Source organism: Bos taurus, chromosome 26 (assembly GCF_002263795.3).
Source record: "Bos taurus isolate L1 Dominette 01449 registration number 42190680 breed Hereford chromosome 26, ARS-UCD2.0, whole genome shotgun sequence".
Lineage (NCBI taxonomy): Eukaryota > Metazoa > Chordata > Mammalia > Artiodactyla > Bovidae > Bos > Bos taurus.
In genome coordinates, this window is record NC_037353.1 from 18,452,276 (window position 1) to 18,458,412 (window position 6,137).

The following is a 6,137-nucleotide window of genomic DNA, read 5'->3' on the forward strand; positions in this document are numbered from 1 at the left end:
AGGGACAGGGGACTTGGACGGGAATGCACGCGGTCTGACTCCAGATGTCACAGCTGTAACCACTTCACTGCACGCCACCGTGACAGCGCTGTCGCTATAGATTTTCTACAAGACATGAATCATCTGCAGGTAACCTGCAGGGAGGTGCTGTTATCCCTAGGCACAGACAGACTCTGAGAATGAGCTGGCTGCCGGTGCATCCAGCCAGGTGGGGAATCCAGGAAAGCTTTATTCTCTCAGACCCAGGCTGAAAGGTGGGCTGGTGTCTGCAAAGCCCAGTCAACGATAGCGATTGGAAACAATCTGCACAGTATTGAAATTGAGTCGAAGGACCGGGGAGGAGTTTTCAGGGAGGGCAGGAAGAATTTTTTTAAAGCAATTGTTAGGCTGCTTTGGGCTTCTGCCAAGCCAGTTTGATTCCTTGGAGGGTCTCTCAGCATCTTCAGTGAACATTCATCAACTGGCCTGGGCTAGCTGGGGCAACAGCCTGGAACCTAGCGTTCTGGGATAGTGTCTGTTCACAGACACTTGCCCCCTTCTGACTTCCCCTTGGCTGGTCGCAGATGGGGCACCTGGGGGTTCCCAGGAGAGAGAGCAGGGCAAGGGTGCCCGGAGGGCAGGGTGGAGCCATCTGGACCTGCCGTCTGCGTCTGCTAAGAGGGGCCTGGAGTTTTTGTTGGATCCTCAGAACAACGTCTGTGGACAATTAGGGGTGGGGGCCGGCGGGACAGAGCCCCTCTGGGAGGATTCAGGCACCATCTGCATGGGGCTGAGGGCAGATTTACACCCAGGCGAGCAGGTCCAGCTCTGTGAATAAGTCTAGAAGCCCAGCCACTCTGTCCTGATCTTCCCTCGGTGGGGACAGATACATAGTGCTCCAGCAAAGCACAGTATAAGGCTCTTGCTTCTCCAGAAACAAGTACTGCAATGCCCAGATTTTACAGATAAGGAGATAGAGCCCCTAGAGGAGACGTAAGACACCCAGGGTCAGGAGCTCATGGGGACAGAGCAGAATGCCCTCTGTGTACCTCATCACCATGATGTGTATGTTGAGACTATGTGTCTGCCTGCCTGCCTATCACATCAGCTTCCACACCATTCATGTTTACAGGCTAACACTCACTCCAGTACCTGGAACTTAGCAAATAACTCAATGAATGTTTGTGAAACAGAGATGAAATGGGATAGGAAGCCCAGGTCCTCAATCTTCGAGGAAAGACAAAATTTAGAAATCCAGGAATAGTAAGCTGTTCCCCACCAGAGTGGCTAGAGTGTGGATAAACAGAGCCAACCCAGCCATCTGGGGAGGGGCACCGAGGCAGCTCTACTCCTTTCTGCAGTCAAAGTCGGTTCTGCTGATCCCCTGGAGAAGGAATTGGCAACCCACTCCAGTGTTCTTGCCTGGAAAATCCCATGGACTGAGGAGCCTAGAGAGCTACCGTCCATGGGGTCGCAAAGAGTCAGACACGACTGAGCATGCACACACGCAAACATTCAGTCCATAACAGTACCTAGCAGAGCTGAGGGGTTTAGCCCACCAAACAACATGTACAAGAATATTTATAGCAGCCTCATTCATAAAAGCCCAAGTTTGGAAATGACTCAAGCAACAGAAATGGATAAATATATTGTGGTGGATCATTATAACTGAATAATGAGCAGGAACAAACCACAAGCAACATGAATGAATCACACAGGCATTATGCTGAGTGAATGAAGCTAGATATGAAAATACATAGCATTTAATTCAACTTATATGAAGTACAACATAAGCAAAAGTAATCTACGGTGATAGAAATCAAAATAATGGTTGCATTTGAGAGAACAGTGATGAAAAGGAGCATAATGGAGACCCTGAGCTTCCAGAAATATTCTGTATTTTTATCTAGGTTATAGTTGCGTGTGTGTGTGTGTGTAAAATATACCAAGTTGTACACTTAAAATTGTGCTCTTTATGAAGGTAATATCCTAATGAAAAAAGAAAAAAATAATTTTTATCAGGGATGACACGTATGTGGTGGGCTTGCTACCAAGGCCCCCTCCCTTGCCCATTAATTGCCCATTAATATTAATTAACCACCACTGCTTCTTGTTGAGTTCAGCATCAGAAGCATTCTCAATTCGGCACTCCAGCCAGTCTGCTTTGAGAAGAAAACAATTGATGTTCCTTCATGTATACACAACTATCTTAATTAAGAGAGAAACTCTGATGCTATCATCTTCAATTTGTTTCTCTATGCTTTGGGAAAGCCTGGTGGCAGGCTCCCTGAATAGTATGTTCATTTCCCAGGAGAAAGTGGCTTGGGAAGAGTGTACTTGGAAGCTGGAGAATGAGGGCATGAGGGGCACACACTGGGAGGGAGCCCCCTGACCAAGGGCTGGGGAAGTAACTCAATATCACAGAAAACAGGGTGTGCTGAGTCGTTCAGTTGTGTCTGATTCTTGTGGCCCCATGGACTGTAGGCTGCCAGGCTCCTCCATCCATGGGATTTCACAGGTACGAATACTGGAGTGGGTTTCCATTCCCTCCTCCAGAGTATCTTCCCCACCCAAGGACTGAACCCGCGTCTCCTGCATTGGCAGGCAGATTCTTTACCACTGAGCCACCTACGAAGCCCCACAGATAACAGTGAGGCCCAGCATAGGCTAGATTTGACAGCACCGTGCAAAACAAACTGATCTTTCTCTACTAGCAGAGAATGGGGAAGGAAGAGGAGGGAGGGAAAGGCTGGACTGCAGGAAATGACACCTCTTGATTTGCCCAAGGTCCTCTGGCAGCTGGAAACAGCCACCCTGTGAGCAGTCACCCCAGCTCCTGGTGTATTATCAGGGGTGCTAACTCTCCCTGTTCGTTCTTCACAACTTACAAAACCTTCTAATGAATACCTTCTCTGTCATACAACCACTTGATCTGAACAAAGTGGAAATACCTTTCCTCCATTTGAAATTTTAAAACTGAAGTTTAAAATGCTGGAAAAGGTGTGGAGAAAAGGGAAGCCTCTTACACTATTGGTGGGAATGTAAATTGGTCTAGCCACTATGATGAACAGTGTGGAAGTTCTTAAAAAAAACTAAACAATGCCTGTCATGCACAGCACATGTGTGGGGCACCTGGATTCTTAGACGAACCTGCTTCTGAGTCCAGGTTTCATAACTAGCAGAGCAGTTCCCTCACTGTGATCTATTGAAAGTCAGCCCTTGACCCAAGGGTTTGTAAAATTTTTAAAAAGGGGGGAGGGGATTTTTTTAAATTAAAAAATAGAGTTTGGATCCAGCAATCTCACTTTTGTACATACATTCAGAGGAAAACTGTAACTTGAAAAGACATGGGCACCCCAATATTCATAGCAGCACTATTTACAATAGCCAAGACATGGAAATAACTTAAATGTCCATCAACAGATAAATGGAGGAAGAAGATGTGGTACACGTGTACAGTGGAATATTACTCAGCCATAAAAAAGAATGAAATAAAGCTATTTGCCGCAATAAGGATATACCTAGAGATTATCAAATGAAGTGAAGTAAGTCAGAAGGAGAAAGGTAAACATCAAATGATATTCCTCATGTGTGGAATAAAATATTTATGAAAATTCTAATATTTATGTAACAGAAACAGACTCACAGACATAGAAAACAAACATATAGTTACCAAAAAGGAAGGGTAGGGGAGGGATAAATTAGGAGTTTGGGATTAGCAGATACAAACTGCTATATATAAAATAGATAAACAACAAAATCCTACAGTACAGCACAGGGAACTATATTCAATATCCTGTAATAAATCATAACAGAAAAGAAAATATTATATATATGTATATATATATAAAATATATATATATCAGTTCAGTTCAGTCGCTCAGTCGTGTCCGACTCTTTGCGACCCCATGAATCGCAGCATGCCAGGCCTCCCTGTCCATCACCAACTCTCAGAGTTCACTCAGACTCACGTCCATCGAGTCAGTGATGCCATCCAGCTATCTCATCCCCTGTTGTCCCCTTCTCCTCCTGCCCCCAATCCCTCCCAGCATCAGAGTCTTTTCCAATGAGTCAACTCTTTGCATGAGGTGGCCAAAGTACTGGAGTTTCAGCTTTAGCATCACTCCTTCCAAAGAAATCCCAGGGCTGATCTCCTTCAGAATGGACTGGTTGGATCTCCTTGCAGTCCAAGGAACTCTCAAGAGTCTTCTCCAACACCACAGTTCAAAAGCATCAATTCTTCAGCGCTCAGCTTTCTTCACAGTCTAACTCTCACATCCGTACATGACCACTGGAAAAACCATAGCCTTGACTAGACGGACCTTTGTTGGCAAAGTAATGTCTCTGCTTTTGAATATGCTATCTAGGTTGGTCATAACTTTCCTTCCAAGGAGTAAGCGTCTTCTACTTTCATGGCTGCAGTCACCATCTGCAGTGATTTTGGAGCCCCAAAAAATAAAGTCTGACACTGTTTCCACTGTTTCCCCATCTATTTCCCATGAAGTGATGGGACCAGATGCCATGATCTTTGTTTTCTGAATGTTGAGCTCTAAGCCAACTTCTTCACTCTCCTCTTTCACTTTCATCACACATGTATCCAAATCACTTTGCTGTACACCAGAAGCTAACACAACATTGTAAATCAACTATGCTTCAATTTTTTTAATTAATTAATTAACTAAAAGGACAATGGTAAAGACAAAAAAAAAAAAAAACCCTGAAACTTAGAGATATCATGTAATTCATGGATACTTTGTTAACTAAGTTAACAATTCAAGATTCAAGCCCAAACTTGCTTTACTCCCAACACAGCCTCCTTCTTTGTCTTTTCCTTTAGTTTGAGTTTTTATGTTTACATCAAAGCTATACATGCAGAAAAATGGCCAAATCGTTCTATAAGATTTGTTATAAAAATAACAGGGCCCCCAACCCCCAGCCCATTTGCTTTCCTCAGAGTCAACAACTTTGACCTCTTTAAACTGATTAATTTATAATTTATCTCCACCATATATAGAAAATAGACCCACACCAAGTTGAATCACTGTGGGGTTTCAGCATACTAAGAGCACAAAGAAGATGCTACAAAGTGGGGGGGCATAATTTTGGAGAATGGCATTAAAACATGTATAATATCATGTAAGAAATGAATCTCCAGTCCAGGTTCGATGCAGGATACAGGAAGCTTGGGGCTGGTGCACTGGGATGACCCAGAGGGATAGTATGGGGAGGGAGGTGGGAGGAGGGGGGTTCAGGATGGGGAACATGTGTACACCCGTGGCAGATGCATGTTGATGCACAGCAAAACGAATACAATATTGTAAAGTAAAAAAATAATAATAATAATAATAAATTAATTAAAAAAAAGAAACTCCAAAAATAAATAAATAAGTAAAAAAAAAAAAAAAAAAAGATGCTACAAGCTTCCAGAAAGAGTAGAAATAATGTCACCTACAAAGAGTTGGAAATTCTAATGGCCTTGATCAACAGCAACACTGGAACACAGAAAGCAGTGAAATAATACCTTCAAAATTCTAAATGAAAATGATCCTCAACTTAGAATTCTATACACAGCCAAAATATCAATCAACTGTGAGGGTAAAATAAAGACATTTTCAGATATTCAAGGTCTCAAAATATGACTTCTCCCATCCCTTTTCCCAAGAAGTTCATAGAGGACGCTCAATCCTTCCCAACTCACCCAGCACTTTGTTACCATCAGCCCTTTTCTGTTATCCCTATTCTTGTAGGTCTTACACCTCTTAAAAAAATCCTTTTTCTGTCAGTTTAATAGGACTCTAAGGGAGAAAAAGCAGACCAACTCAATCAGTTATCATTACCCAGAAGTTATCTGATTTTATTCATTTTCATAAGCCATGGACATTGTCTTCAAACAAAATCTTATGCAAAAGACAAATACCGAAGACACACGAAGGTCATACATATTGCACTTCTTGCAGCATAGTTTCTCCCCATTGGCTAACAGTTAAGAAAGGTGCTGCAGCTATTTAATGGGAAAGGAATGATCAGATTAGAACAACACCATTTTGTGCCCATAAATTAATTAATGGATCTAGGCACTGAGTATCCGCTGCTGTTACATCCCCTACAGCACACACACAAAATGAGAATGGGACATTATATGTACTTTTTGACGAGAC